At 35.0% G+C, this 15,955-nt stretch overlaps 1 protein-coding gene across 1 annotated transcript in view; it reads left to right on the top strand.

Annotated features, from left to right (window-relative positions):
• Window positions 1-15,955, top strand: part of CDH12 (cadherin 12) — a 222,508-nt gene that overhangs the window by 152,828 nt on the left and 53,725 nt on the right. The window lies entirely within an intron of this gene.

Consider the following 15,955-nt stretch of genomic DNA (forward strand, 5'->3'; position numbering starts at 1 on the left):
GGTTATAACCTAAGACTTCCAGGTACCAAAGGCAGAGCTAGCTCATGCTAAGCATTACTGTTATATTCAGGAACAGATTTTTATATGTCTTGGCACAGAAGGTTATATCTGTCCCTGAAAACACTTACAGCCTCCAAACAGTGATCATTTACTGATAATTTATTATGTTTCACATCAGTTAGTCTAAATGAAGCTTTTCAGAAGTATGCTAATTTAAAGAGTTTTATAGTCTGTGTATGATTAGGAGGATTGTCATATACTTGTCTCCATAAATTTACTGAATTTTAGTATATTCTGTACCTTCAAAATGCAGAAACTAATCAAGCATATATCTTGACAACTATGCCAAAATAATTAGCTGCTAAAATTCATTAGTAAGGCTAATTCATATTAGAATATATTGCATGAATCTGCAGTAAGATCATGACAGCTTTTTACTTTGTATCTCTTTCTCACCTATGAATTGAAACCCCACTATATGTATCGTGAATACTCCATAGGTACAAAACCACATCTGCAACTGTGAAGTTTTCTCTCATAAAAATTCTACTTCTTTTACTCAGTCTGAAAATAAATTGTGCTTTTGCAGGCATGTAAGAAAAATAATGTTATGAGAAGGATCCATTTGGTCATTCCTTCTGTGTCTTACACTCATGTCTAGATGGTATCCACAAAACAGGCCAAGCAATACTTCATAAGACTTCCTTACTATCTAATTGTATTTAGTTCTAATGGTGTCTTTGTATTTAACAACACTTAATGTATTTTTCTTGCAGCAATTTGCCCCATTGCTTTGAAATTTATGTTAAATTTCAGAGTCCACGTGGTCTGTCAGAGGTACACAGATTAATATATATCATACAACTAAGAGCTCCCCCTCATTTGCTTTTAATCCATCTTTACATTATTGCCTGCCTAATGTTAACCTCTTCAAAGAATTCAGAAAGCACTGCAAAATATCAGCTTTATTTAGAGAAGCTGTGTTGATTTCTCATTTTTCAGAATGGGAAATTTTCTCTGAATGGAGTAAATCTGTTCCTACTGATTTGCCTACTGGTTTTTTCCTGTACATGTCAGTCATATCCATCCTTATCTCCCCATGACTCCCTGGAGAACTTTTGGGGAAAAAATCACTGTTATATTATACCTCCAAGTCTTCTTTTGCCACAGTGGTTTGAAGCAAAATATTGCACATCATAATAGTTCCCTTATTTCATTCTTCAGGCTCTTGGGCATGTAACAGCTCATCCAAATGATTTGTTACTGTTGGGTCTGTTTGTTCCACAACTGCTTCTATAGCTAATTTAACCTTCTCCTGAGTCCCCTATAAAGTTCTAGGGTAGAAAAAAAATCCCAAGTTTTTCTACGCTAACAATAAAGAAAAAAACATAGTAAGTTTTACATTTGTGATCTTATCTTTTCTGTGCACTTCTGTATCTCAGTTTTTGGCTGGTTTTACACAGTTCCTCTCAGGCTTTTGCCTCCAGATATCTTAAAAGACAATTATTATTACCTTGTTTGCAGATATTTATTCAAACTCATTTTTTGTCTTCTTTATTGTGGTTTTATACATAAAGCAGGTTTATGGTTCTTTCTATTCTCGTCTCTGAGACACAACTTCATTTTTTGAAAGATGTGTTCTTTCTTTTATTAGCTATGTTGTTTGCCCTTACAGTTTTTCCTTTTAATGAATACGTGCATTTGCTGTAGGTCTTCTAAATGATATCCCTAGATAGCATCCACACCACCCGTAGTGATTTAACAATCTCAGCTATCCCAGTCAGAATTTCTATAGTAATATGCCTCAGTTTTATTTATTTCTGCTTTCTTCTGGTCATTTATTTAACTGAATACAACCATCCTGTAATTCTAGTTTTTATTGCTCCTGCACAAGTTTTGCATTTAAACTAATTATAGTTGTTGTAAAGTGTAGAATAACTAGGGAACTTTTCCTGAATAGCTAATGTTAATACTGTCCTCTTTTTTAAGTCTTCATTGACAAAGATTCCTTTCACAACCATCATTATTCTTCCATGGACAAAGTCTGCTCTGACTTTCCTGCGTACTTTTCTTCTTGACACTATGCTGCCTGACTGATTTTCTTCTTTCCCACAGATATTGAACACAGATATAATGTTGATATTCTTCTTTAGCATTAAGCAACAAAGTTGCCTATACTAGGTAACTAGGTCCCATTTTAACCCTTGGCTTTATATTATGGTTTTCTTTCTCCCCTTAATGGTCCCTAGTTTGATTCTGCATGAGCTACCACTTCTGCATTTCTTACTGGGCTGTCATCTCCTTTTGTAGCATTCTCCAGTGAAGAATGCAGAATTCTCATTACTTCACCCTTTGTCTGAACTGCATACTTGTGCATTTTTTTCCTAATGTTGTGCTTTCCAACACCTTAAAATTCTCCTGAACCTTTCACAAGGTATCACAATGGTAATAGAAAAGTTTTTAAACTTTCATAAGGCTATTTTTCTCACAGCCAAAATGAATTTCACAATTTCTCCTATTCTTTAACAAGTGCTCCAACATTCTAATATTGTGACTCACTTCTCCTCACCCCTTTTTCTCAGCCAGGCATTTATTTAAAGCTCTACCTTTCAATCTTTTTCTCCTGACTGTACATGGTGAGACTAGTTCAAGCTATGCTACTATACTATCTACTTTTGTTTGCTAGCCTAAACTTCAATCCTAAGACTTTTTTTATTTTATCAGACCTCACATGAGATCTCCTTTAGTTTCATGACATGCTGTCAAAGCACTTGTGGGATGCTCCAAACCTGATCAATAAACAAATCATCCCAGAGGGCCTCTTTGTACCATCATTCTTTCTGCCTTCATCCTTAGTGCTTGTTAAACTGCCCACAATTGCAGGTTGCTCCTTCCTTTCAGCTGGAACCTCTGTTGTTTGATGGGTGCCATGGGTACAACAGGAAATAATGACACTGACTGGGGACTGAAAACTCAGTTCCGTGACAAGCTTCATGTGCCCAGTGCTCACTCCCATTTTGGTTTTTAGTTGTATATGTTACTTCCTTTGTTGTTAGGGGCCTTAGTATTTGATATTTTGTTGTATGATTTCATCTACTGTGGTGTGCAAAAATGCACAATTTTCGCATAATGTCAGATGGTTTTCATGACACAGGGAAACCATGGAATATATCATCCTCTTTGAAGGAGATAGCCTCCAGGTCTCATTTAATGCATGAATTGCAGTTATGACATCTTTGCCCAATTGTTGCTATAAAGAAGCAAAATAAATCACTCACAAGAGACCAAGACCAAGCTCGTCTTGTACTTTGCATGATAGTAAGGTTGAAAACCTTTTCTTTCTATTATATCAAACGTCAAAAAAGACAAATTACAGCAGTGATGCTCAACAAAACAGATGAGAATAAGATTGGAAGTTTGTGTTGATATCAAAAATAACAGACACTTTAAATGGCTTACAAGCTAAAATGTCAGTGTGGAGACTTCAGTGTATTGGTCAAGCCTCTTTTTTTTTTTTTTTTGCATGTGTTACAGGCAACAGTCTTGATTAATGTGGATTTACTTAGCCAGCCCTGTTTGCTTATCCAGCATGAGATGATGTGTAGTGTGCCTGAAATTCACAGAGATACCAGGCTAATTACAGCTAAACAAAATAAATAAGTGAGAAAAAATGGAGTATTAATTATATTTCAAACATAACAACTGTATTTTTCTTTTTTTTTTCCTTGAAGACATTGCAATGATTTGGAGTAATTACCTGCCAGGAAATGGGGTTTGCCATTTGCTTGACTACCATAGCTAAAAAGATACTTGGGAAGAATTTTAGTTTATGTGAAAAATAAGTCTTTAAAATCCGGACAGTGTAGGTGCCAAGTTCAGGCCTGGCAAGAGGTCAGAACCCCTGGGTGCTGCTGGGACTGAGACCTCCAGTATTCCATTGCTCCTCGTTGGTCAACAAAGCCAGGAAGTGCAGACTGGAAAAAAGGACACAAACTGCTGCAGGGTTAATTAACACAGGTTAATTAACACAGGTTAATTTGCCTGTGTCACATAATCAGGACCACAGTTTTGCAAAGGACTTATGCCAAATAAGTCATGCTATAGATCACCTAACAATTCACAGGATAAAGTTTAAATTTATTTTCTGAACTTAGTAAAGCTGGAGGAAAAAGAAAAAAATATTTCACAGCAGAAGAGCAGAAGTAGGAGAACATATATTATTAATATTTGGAAGGAGCTACATTGATAAATAATACATTACAAGCTTGCAAAAAAAAATGTATCACGAAACACCTTCATCTCATTGAGGGTCCTTTAAGGAGACAGGCAGGTTTGGATGGGTTATCAGCATCCAGTGATGAAAAACCACTCACTATCCTGCTGAACACAGAATTTTTTATTTAGAACCTGTGCTTTTGAACATATTCAGTGGGGAACTCCCACCTTGCATGTCTCCAAGTAATGAGGAGTGTAACACAGAGGAAACCTCTAAACATAGATTTCTGTCAGAGTTGTTTAACCTGCAGGTATCTGTTGGCCCACATTTCAGAAAACTGACACTTCAAGAAAATGATATTTTCTTTAAAACTAGTAGAAAAAAATAATCTAAATGATTTTATTAGTAAAAATTTATTTCCAGAAGTATTCTCTTTCTTCCCTGGCTCTTCATTAGTACAGCAGCTTTCTGCATTGCTGTGCATTTTTTATTGTTAAAGATAGACCTTTTTTATAAATATTAAAATAAATATTTCATATCAAAGTTTTATTTTTACCAAAACAAGAGGAAAAAAATAAGGCAATGACTGAAAAGGTAAGTACTTTTCCTATCATAACAAAATGTTTGAGTAATTGAAACAAAATTGGTATAACACAGCAGTGCCTTGAGCAGAGAGGAGTGGACAAAAGCTGTATATGTGTAAGAATGCATCCTGGTCCACATGGGAACTGATGGCTTTTCTCTCTCAGCTACTTATGTACATGATAGTTGGCTAAGTAAAAACATATTTAAGCACATAATTCCTGAAAGCTAATGGGCTAACCCTTAACTCATCAAGCAGAGGACCAGTCTGAGCAAGCTGCCAGGACAGTAGTGGCTTGTTTCCAATTCTTAAAATAGGCTTCAAGAAAAAATGGATGTGTTATATTTACTTCAACATTTAAATGACAAAAAGCTGCATAATAAGTTGCTATAAATTATGCTTTATGGAATCAAACTAATTAAGTGAAGTGGTGGATTCATACTTTGTAAGTTTATTATGCTTCAGTTTCCCACTCTCTTTCTTTTGTTCACTGCTGACAGAGTGAGTGTGAAAACAATTTAGAGGTATAAACTCTTATATGCTAAGCACTAAAAGCCCAGAGAATCATTTTAGTCAAAGGAATAGTATATATTTTAATTTTAATATGACATAAATATTCTTTTAGAGAATAAGGCCCTGACATTAAAAAAATGCAGTTGAATTTTAAAATTTATACACTATTTATTCTGATATTAGCAAATACAATATTTCAAGTGTATTATGAAATCTGTAATAAGTTTGGTTTCTTTTTAGGGTGTGTATTTTTTAATCTGTCACCTCCCAAATTTGCTTTTCTGAACTCAAAAGAAATATTTAGATAAAGTTATATTTTATCACATCATTTACAGCTAACAGAAGTCAATTTTGTGAGAGAATGTTTAAAAGCTTTTTCTAATAGAAGAGAAATTAATTAAGGTTTGAACCAATATTTGAATTTTGTCTAGCGCATGTCTTTGCTTTAAAAAAAATACATATCTGATGGTCAGAAACCGTTATCTCAGGGTGGGTTTGCAACCACATTTAAAATATTCAGACAGCTGTAGAGCAAGGCCTAGACATCACAAGGGCCATTTTTCTGCTGTCATTGGTCTTTCCAAAAGCAACTCAGTGAAATACATCAAGATAGTTTGCATAAAAGAACATGGCAAATTTCCAGAAATGCTAACATATTTGGAAACAGAAACATAACTATTCATCTTTCTGGTGGTGACACCTAACATAAAGCAAGGTTGAAGGATCATTCCTACAACTTTGCACATCAATCCATACTGTAGGAGTTTGCAGGTAATTGGATTTGGATTTCATCAGTGGCCAGTACAGTGTATTCTATAGAATATATTAAATCCTCTGCTGGCGACAGCAGAGGAAGCAATAATCTTAGCGAATAAAGTTCATAAAATAGACAATTTAGAAAGAAACAGAAAAACACCTTTCATTTATGCAATTCCAGGAATTTCAGTGTAAGTGAAAAGGACCATTTCAAACACAAACTAGCCCTTTATTCTCTTAGTTATTTAACCTTGGCATGGCACTTGAATGATCTATTAACTGGATGACCTATTATATAGACATAGTATGTATTATATATTAGGAATAGGCTTTGCATATTATTATTACCCTTTAGATTGCATCTTTTTTTTCTGTTATTATTTATTGGTTTGTAGTTTATTTTAACAGGCTTACTGTCAAATACTACAATCTGTAGAAATATTTAAAAAGAACAACCAAGTGCTGAACCAGAAATAGCCTGTCTATATGTACATATGCATACACACTTTTTACATTGAAAATTCTTATCATAGTTACTTATTTATATGTTATTGGAAGCTTAGTACATCACAGAAATTGCACATGCATTAATTGTCCCAAGTTTTACTACGTTAAACCTGGTCACTTTTTAACTCGGTAAATTAAATGTGGCTGATTACATTCAAGTGACTTTGAACAAGTCTAGCTCAGATTACATTGAAAAACTGGTTCAGAAGCAGAGTGCAAGGAAGAAGTCTTCCGGTCCACAAGAGATAGAAAGGAAAATGTTTTAATCCATTGCTTTGGATGAGTGGCATATGAGAGACAATGGTATCTACTTTTAAAGATTTCAGAAGAATGCAACACAAATCAAACACAGTAATGCTTTAGAAATCTATAGAAAAAGATCATATGATTAACAAATTATTCTGTTCATTAATCCAAAAAATTTAGATAATGAAAGCATAGATTTGATTTAAAAATAAGTAAGGGAGATTTATTCCATCCTTCTTGGACAATTTAGAACTAGAAAACTTAGTTACTTTTCTTCAGCTAGAAAATTTACTCAGGATTAAGGTTCAGATCTGCCTAATTAAACATTTTAACAAGTCTGCATGAGTTTCTGGGAAATTGTTCTACTCTCTGTAATTTAGATATGGAAACATGGCTTATCTCAGTATTTCTGTTAAAAGTTGTGCTTTATATACAGCACTTGCATCTCAGAATGAAAATGAGTCCATCTTTCATTGATTAAAGAATTTGCCTGGCAGACAAGATGCCCTAATTCAGTTCCAGCAACTAATTACTTATGTTGTACCAATTGGGAGATATCTGCATAGGACAGGTGGACAGATTCATTGCAGACTAGCCTGCAGGCAGAGATTAGTTGTGAGACTGAGCCAGAACCTGCTTTGAATCAGAAGAGGAGGGAAGGTCAAATCCTGATTTACTCCGTCTTTAATTTTTTAATGTCTATGCCATAAGACATAAAAGGAAAAAAAAAAACACCAGCTTGATCCTGTTAACCAAGCTTATATTGTTTAACATCAGAAAATCTTATGGAAGTCTGTTTTTCATTTACCTGTGAGTTTTGAGTAAACTAAAACTTCATTTTGAATTAAGTATGTACTAACTAACCATTTCAAACAGTGATGGAAGGTAGGGATGCAAAGGCTCCAGAAATGGGCTCATGCAATTGCAAGCCAATCAGGAAAACAGCAACCATTTTGGATTGCAATACCTTTGACTCACTACTGCTTTAGCATCAGTAAAACTATAGTCAAATCAGTACAATAAAAAATACCAGCCAACCAGTATTTGCACAGGGCTCTTACAGAGGAGAACCAAAGGTAGCTCCTCTTTATTCCAGGTTCCTTCCAAGTCTCACACCTCTGTACTATTTGCATTTTTTTTTTTCTCACCTGTTTCATCCTCCTATGGCCTCTCTTTCCTCCTCATCCTGTATATCCTTATTTTCAACATGCACTCTTGTCTCCACTCTCCTGTGTGAGAGACACATATTACTCCTTGATCTAATTTTCATCATATAACTAGATTGTGGCCATCTCCTCCTTCAACTCCAGAAGTAGTTGGTTTTTTGTTTGTTTTTTTCTTTCCCAATGGTAGCACTGCAAAAAGGATTTATACTTTGCTGAGTCACTCCCAGCTCTGCGTTTCTACATATTTTGCTATTATGAAATCATGAGTCTTCACCATTCCAGATAAACTCTTTATATTTTTATCTCACTTGTTTAGGCCACTACCCTGTCACACAGCTTGGTGACCCTTGTCTGCTGTTTCTATTTCACATACTTGAGTTACACATTTGACAGGTAGCCATAAAAAAGCCTCTGTATTTTTCTTTTCCATTTACCACCATTTAATTAGTGAAATTATGGGCGTTTTTACATAGAATAAAAGAAGATATACGATGGCTTATTACATTTTGCTTTTCAAAGCAAAAGAAGGGCATGAGAATATCTGGGAAAGTTCCTGAAGTTTTATGTTGTCTGTACTGTTAGTCTTAGAACAGTCCAGGGCACAGTTTTGACCAACACCAAGTAAAGATTTTTCAGAGAAATTCAGGGCATTTGGAGAAATTAGTACAGGTCAGGAACTATTTTCTGCAGTCATTTTCCATAAAATTGACCTATTTTGGTGTGGGTGAAAGAATTTAATAACATGGAATTAGGCCATTTATATTGGCTGGCTTCTGGGCTATAGAACATGGTTGGTACATAAAATTTCTTTATATATTTGTAACTGTTTTGAGCCTATGCTTTGTAATCCAGGCTATGAAGCCCTCTTGGGGCACAGTACCCCACATTTAAGTAGCCTTCTATCATTGTTTGTGTGTGCCCAACCTAAAGGAGTTAAAATTTAGCCTCTATAAAAATTTCTGTTTACACTTACACCAACTTTTTTAGAATTTTTTTCTTATTTCTTTCCATATCTGAATTCTTCATGCACTTTTAGTAAGAGCTGGTTTTCCCCAAGGAGCATGTAACCTTAGTAAAAACTCCCTGGAAACTTCTTCTTTTTTTTTTTGTAGCTGTCACTGTTGCATGTTCTTAATCATAAAGCATCTTGAAGAGTGACTCATTTTATTCAGACTGAATAACTGAATTCCCAGCCAAAGCATACTAATTGGAAGAAAACTGAGAAATAAACTGGAGGGGGAGATATTCAATTACCACAGATTCTCAAAACACTAAGTGTTTGGCAAATTCTTTGTCTGCCGCACTTATATTGTTTTTTAACTTTCTCAAGAATGCATAAGTAGCAAAGGTTATCTGAGGACTGTTTGGAGTACACATTGAATGAAACAAAAAACCTGTTTGAAGGTATAAACTGAGAGAGACTGAACCCTTAGCTCCAAAGCAGAACATAAGCCCAAATATAGCTGTTTAAACTATTGCATAGCCAATGAAAAATATAGGTAATTTCTCACTGGCTGAAATGCAGTGCTTTGATTGCGCTGTAAACAATAGTTCAAGAAATACAAATGAGTACAATAGTGATTAGATGTTAAATATAATCTATTTGTCCTAACATTCTGTTGTTAATTCATTTCCCTCCTGTCATCACCTCTAAGCAGTAATTGATCATTAACAGAAAGATTAGGTAAATTGTTTTAAACACTATAATTATCATCATAGTAGATTATTATCATTAATAATGGTGTTTTACATCTGCTACCTTATGTACAGAAGGTACAAATAGATACAGTTCATAGAAATGCAACAACCTTTGGCAGGAATCATGTCATTCATTCCACTACAATGTGTTTTCTGTGGGGAGTGATGAAGAAATTATTCATTCAAAACACAGAGAGTATTTAGACTGGATGCATTAAATTACTCTCAGTAACCTTGGTATGTCTTGAAAGCCCCATGCATCTCCGCCTACTCTGATATTAAAAAGTAGCTAAGGCTACAGATTTAACAGCATGGGGTTGCCTTGCAATGCCTTGAGAATTGGTTCCAAAGTGACTCACTGACAACTGTGCCACGTGCTGTGTCACTATCAGCTCTGGCAGCATCTGCCTTTTTCCCTGAGGTCTTCCATCTAAGTAAGAAATCAACATATCCTTTCTGCTTCCAACCGTGGTGAGCTTACTTTCTGAAACTTTAGAGACTACAGGGCAACATAAAGTGAAACAGACCATATGTAATTATCTAATTATAATCACAACAGTTTAAGCTCATGATTTTCAAAAATATCTAAGAACTGCAGTTGTATGCAGAATTTCAGCAGTGTTCCGCCACTCCTTGTAAAAGCATTAAATGGGATGCCCAAGTGCTTGCAACAATCCACACGTTCCTAATGACAGCAGTAGGAGCTGAGCTGAAGAAACCAAGCAGTTTGTAACTGTCTTCTATGAATCCAAAATATGCCTTCAGTATATTTGCAGAGAGAAAGCTGTAAAATAAAAAGAAAATAACAAAAATATTCTAGAGTATATTTTTTAAGTTTTGTCTTGAATTCATGACAATTATTTTATTCTTGGTGTCTTCTATGGAAAATTTGTTGAATTTGTAAATGTGATTGTCTAGTGCTCACAAGAGAAAGACCTGTAATTAAGCACTCATGAGCAGTATTTATAAGGAGAACTTACTTAAAACACTTAAATTGTAAAACATAAGCATCACTTGTGATAAGCTGAGCGTACTTGCTATAAAAGTATGAGAAGACAAATGCAAAATATGCAATTGCTATCCCATTATATCACTATTTTCCTATCTATAGCACATGCTAAATCACAAGCAATTAAGGAAACTGCAGAGAGTAAACCAAAACTTGAAACAAAATATAAGAAACTATTATAAACATGTACATGATGATTTCACAATTTCATCTTTAGAAGTAATAATTTTTGGCCCTATCCTGTGCCCTCATGGGGAAGAAAAGTAATATGGAGTTCTGGGAAAAAAATTGCATTAAATGTACTTAATGAATGCGTAAAAATCAAGTCTTCACAAGGAGTTTTATGAGTAATACAGATGTTGAACATGCTTTGTTTAGGTGATTTTAGGTATACAACTGAGGTTTGCCTTGGAGGACTTAAGAATAAAACCTAATTTCCTTAGTCAATGGAGACAAAAATTATTCTTCCAATACAGATGATTTAGAGCACCTGGCTTAGATCCTAAAGTAAATGGTTTGACCATATTCTTAAGAGTGAATGAATTGTAGTAAAAATTGTGTTATTATATCTTGTGCAAGAGTGATAAAGACAATATGAAAAGGCTCCAGCAAGATATTTAAGAAGCAGGGATGTTAAGCAGAGCATTACAAACTCTATGTCCCATTCTTGAAAATGTACTTTTTATCATGTTAATGTTTCACATGTATCCTTCAATTTAAATTTTATAGGGGAACAAGCGTATTGATTTACTTCATGGTGACAGTGTGATCACCAGAATATTACCAACCAACCTACCTGATAAATGCCAATTACATGCTGCCTGGAATTCTGATAAAGAAAAGACATCTCCTCCTGAAAACTTTTTTCTATCTATAAGACATGCTACACCTTGATAATTCTTTATAACTACTATATAATTTACATACAAAATAATTGATTCAAGCTTTTAGACTATACCCTCCAAAAATTATTTCTCTCATTGGATTATTTTCTTCGGTAGTAATTTCTAATTAGTAGACTGGATATGAGCAGAACAATTCTTCATTGGTTATGATAAATAATGAAACTGAAACATGTGGAACTGGTTTTCCACATAAGCCTTCAGAGTTACAGAAAGCTACACTAACATGTGAATGCATTGGCAAAGTCGAATTTTTCACAAAAAGAGGAAGTGATAAAGGTGGCATCTTTTGTATACAACAATAACATCAGGATTAAAGCAATTACTCAGAAACTTGATTAGTTCTCCTCAGCCTGCTGGAACATGGAAACTCCATATTGTCTAGAATAAACTCTTTATAAACTTGAAGAATTTACAGAACCTAGTATTTTCTTCCCCTCTTGGTAAAACTATGCTACCATGCAATGATTTTAAGATCTTCAAAGAAGATTAAGTTATCCTTGCCTCAGTATTAGGACACACATATAAATGTGCATGGCTCATTACAACTGCTTCTATTATTATTTCTACATTATGTTGTTAAATAGAGTACTCTCTGTTGGAAAAAGAAGTATTCTTTATGCAAAAACCAGCACACTTTGAAGGCAAAAGCTGTGGGCTTGAGTATCTTGAGATAATAAAAATTAACTGGAATTTCCCATTTCCTGAACCCTTGCTCCAACAAGGAGGATGTTCATGTCTGTGGAATTATTCTCTGGAGTGGGTAGGTCTATTTTTAGAAAGCTATATGACAATAACACCTTATCAGTAGGAAAAAAAAGGCAAATGATTATACTGAATATTTCAGTATATAAAAATTATGCCACTATAATTAAAATATTTTTCCTTTGGGAAGGTGGAAGGAGGATGGCTTCAAAAACGCAGGCTGCTAACTCACCTCAGGGGGTGATAGAGGGTTGGCTCAGGAGCCAGATAGGGCTGGTTCAGGATCTGCCAGCTCTGGGGAAGCTCCACCATGTGGATAATCCTAAACCAGGGTAGGATCAAACTCAAAATAGTTTTTGTTTCTGCTTATTTTCCCTTGAAGTACTGGTGACCCTTGAACATCCACAATCTCTGCAGCATGGGGTGGTGCATTTTTCTAGGTGTGGACTTTGGAATCCACAGAAGAGAACCAGAAATTTTTAAGCATGGTTATGTTATATCTAATGAGGCCATAAACCCTTACTCAGAGAAGTGGGTTAAAGACTGGAAGGATCCTTTCCATAACTGAAGTTTTACAAGCCCATCCCAGATCATGCGTGACCTGCATCAGGCACACGGTGACACAGCCTGGCTTTTTTTCCCCACACAATGTCCCAGCCCCTCTGCAGGGCACATAGCCACATCCAGGAAAGGAATGAATGAATCTCATTGCTGTGCTAAATTCACATCTCCCTAGTTTTAGGAGCATATGCATCAGATGCTGCTATTTATTAGGCTGATTATCTGTTGTTGATGTAGCAGGCTTAAGATATTGAGTGTATGCTTATATATTTACATTATACTTTATTTTGTCTATTATACAGTAGTTAAAACACCATTGAGAAAATATGAACTGATGCCTTATGATTCTTCCTAAACAGACATAAATCAGTGTCTTTGCAAGCTGGATCAGGATAAAAATTAAAATGCCTTGGTAATTTAATTTAAAAAGAATATTACAATACATTATCTGGTGGGTTTGGGTTTTGTTGTTTGGTTTTTGTGTTGTTGGGTTTTTTTTGTGGTTGTGGGGTTGTTTTGTTTTTGTTTTTGTTTTTGTTTTTGTTTTTTTTTGTCTGTCTGTATGTTTGTTTGGTTTTTGTTTGGTTGGTTTTGTTTATTTTGTTTTGTTGTTTTGTTTGTTTTTCTATTTTGTTTGTTTTGATGTTTTGTTTTGTTTTTCTCCTGAAGAAATATTAAATATTTAGAAGAAAGAGAGATAAATTATTTTACTTCGTTGTTTTTGCCTTTAAGAATCATGCTATTGTGGTCCACTGCAATGCAATACTTTGGCAACTGCCAGAAAGCTGAAAGAAGTACAGACAAAGAAAAATCTGGAGAGGGTAATCTTGCACAGTACAAGTATGGTGACAGATTAGGAAAAAAACATTTGAATATCATTTACAGCTGCTTGATTGAAGTCCATTATGCATTTAGCTTAAGTCCTTGGATGCCAATATGGGTTATTTCTTAATGTTTGTTTTGCTGATAAGAAGTGATAATGGTTTTTATGTACTATTCCTATCAAACCTGAGAAGCTTTCTGGTAAATGATGGTGTAAACTTCAAGTGTGGAGAAACAACAACAAAAAACCCTCTTTTTTAGTAAAAAACAAATAAAAAAGCACCTAACATCTTCGTAAGTAAAAATCAAACCCCAGAACAGCTTTTGAGCCTTAAAAACTAAAACTAATCTGATCACGTCAGAGGAACTGTAAATGCGTGCTGCATTTCAGTCAATATGACTGATTACCTGTCACTTACTCAGCTCTGAATTCTTCCCACTGTGTGCTTTGGAACCATCTTTGTTTTAGAAACTCAGAGGCAGCATGTATGAGTTGTTAGCTAACCTCTTCCTCATTTTCCTGAATGATTTTGGGACTAAGCAATTAGCCCTGTCAGTTATTTCAGCTTAAAAGCTTCAACAGCATCATCACTCATTTCTTTTTATCATCCTCACTGGTGCCACTCAACATGAAAGAAAAAGTCCTAACCAAGCAATAAAGCAATTTTTATTGCTACCAGCTTTCCTATACATGAAAATATCCTGACTTACATGCAATGTATGTCACTAAAATCAGCAAACTGGGGAGCTAGTTTCAGAGTCCAGTTTTGTACTGCAGTATGAGGAAAATCAGGGCTTTCTCCTTTGGTACATCCCAAAAGACAGGAGCAAACTTAGAAAACACATCTGAAAGAGATTTATGCAAGTAGAAGAAAGATTTTTGTTGGCAGAGAAGTCACATCAACAAAATTTGACAGAACTGTTTGAGCAGCGTAACCAGCTGCTGCATAAGTTTGTCTGAAGTGCTTGTTCCATCATTCCTGGAAGCTGATGAGAACAAGATTTTCAGGACCTTTGGGACTAAAAGGCTATTACTCAGGCCTGTTTCAATATATCTCTATAGCAAATGGAGGTAGTAGTGTATACAGGCAAAATGGACAATAAAAAATGAATAATGCTAAACTGTCACAGCAAGTCCACAGCAAGATGTCTGCTGGAAACAGAAAAATAAAAATCTACAAAACTGTCTTTCTATCTCATTTGATGTATAGCATATATTGATCATTTCAAATGTCCTCCCTACAAAGACTGAGCCTTTCTGAGTTCAAAAAGCATTTGGATCACACTCTCAGGCATATGGTGTGGCTCTCAGGGAGTCCTGTGCAGGGTCAGGAGTTGCAGCGAGTGCTTCTGTTGGGTCTCTTCCAGCTCAACATATTTAGTGGTTCTAGTATTCTATTATTTGAGGTTGGGGAGGAAGAGAATGAGGGTTTCATGCTATATAACACATTTTCTTGAAGTTTTTCTGCAAGCTGGCAGAAATATACATGATTCATTTTCATTTATTTTATTCCGAAAGTAAGTCGTCACAGTAGGACAGTTAACAGCTTCCATGTGCTGTGAAGATATCACAGGAGGACAATGACACTGTAATCACATACAACGTCTTCAGAGATATGACTCTTGCAAGGTTGACGACTGTTTCAGAGTTTCAAATTAGTCTGGATGACCCCATCTTTATTGCTGTTGAATTTCTGGAAATGATGAAATGCCAAGTCATTGAAAATAACTGATAAAAACCTAAACAATGAGAAATTAGTAATTTAGTCTTTCTTAGACTCCATCTAAGTCCCATATGCTTTTCAGCCAGGTGCAATATTTTACAGGGAAATGTTTGTTTTAATGAATCTGGGTGATCTTCAGATCATTAAAAATAGGTCAAGTTGTCAAAGATGGAAAAATCTGTGATCATATGATATTATATTTCATTTTCGCTAAAATTGTGGCTGTAAATAGCAATGGCTGCAGCAATGATTTCTGTTATCCAATATAAGTGCCTGTAAAAGACTGGGACATCAGGGCTAGGACTGTGTTGTGGAAACTTAATACAAGATTCAAGTGTAGATAAAGGCCTTTTTGGTCTTTCTTCATAATTTGCATAGCAGGGACCCAGTAATACACGTGTTTGTAAATGACTTTAAATAATAGGAGGATTTCTGATTGTATCATGAATAGCATGCCAAAATTTTATTCTTTAGCCAGAATCACTGAAGTACATCTGAGAAATAGCTGAGACTATCTTGTCATGACACCATTTTGTGTCATAATAAT

This window comes from Camarhynchus parvulus, chromosome 2 (assembly GCF_901933205.1).
Source record: "Camarhynchus parvulus chromosome 2, STF_HiC, whole genome shotgun sequence".
NCBI classification, from domain to species: Eukaryota; Metazoa; Chordata; class Aves; order Passeriformes; family Thraupidae; genus Camarhynchus; species Camarhynchus parvulus.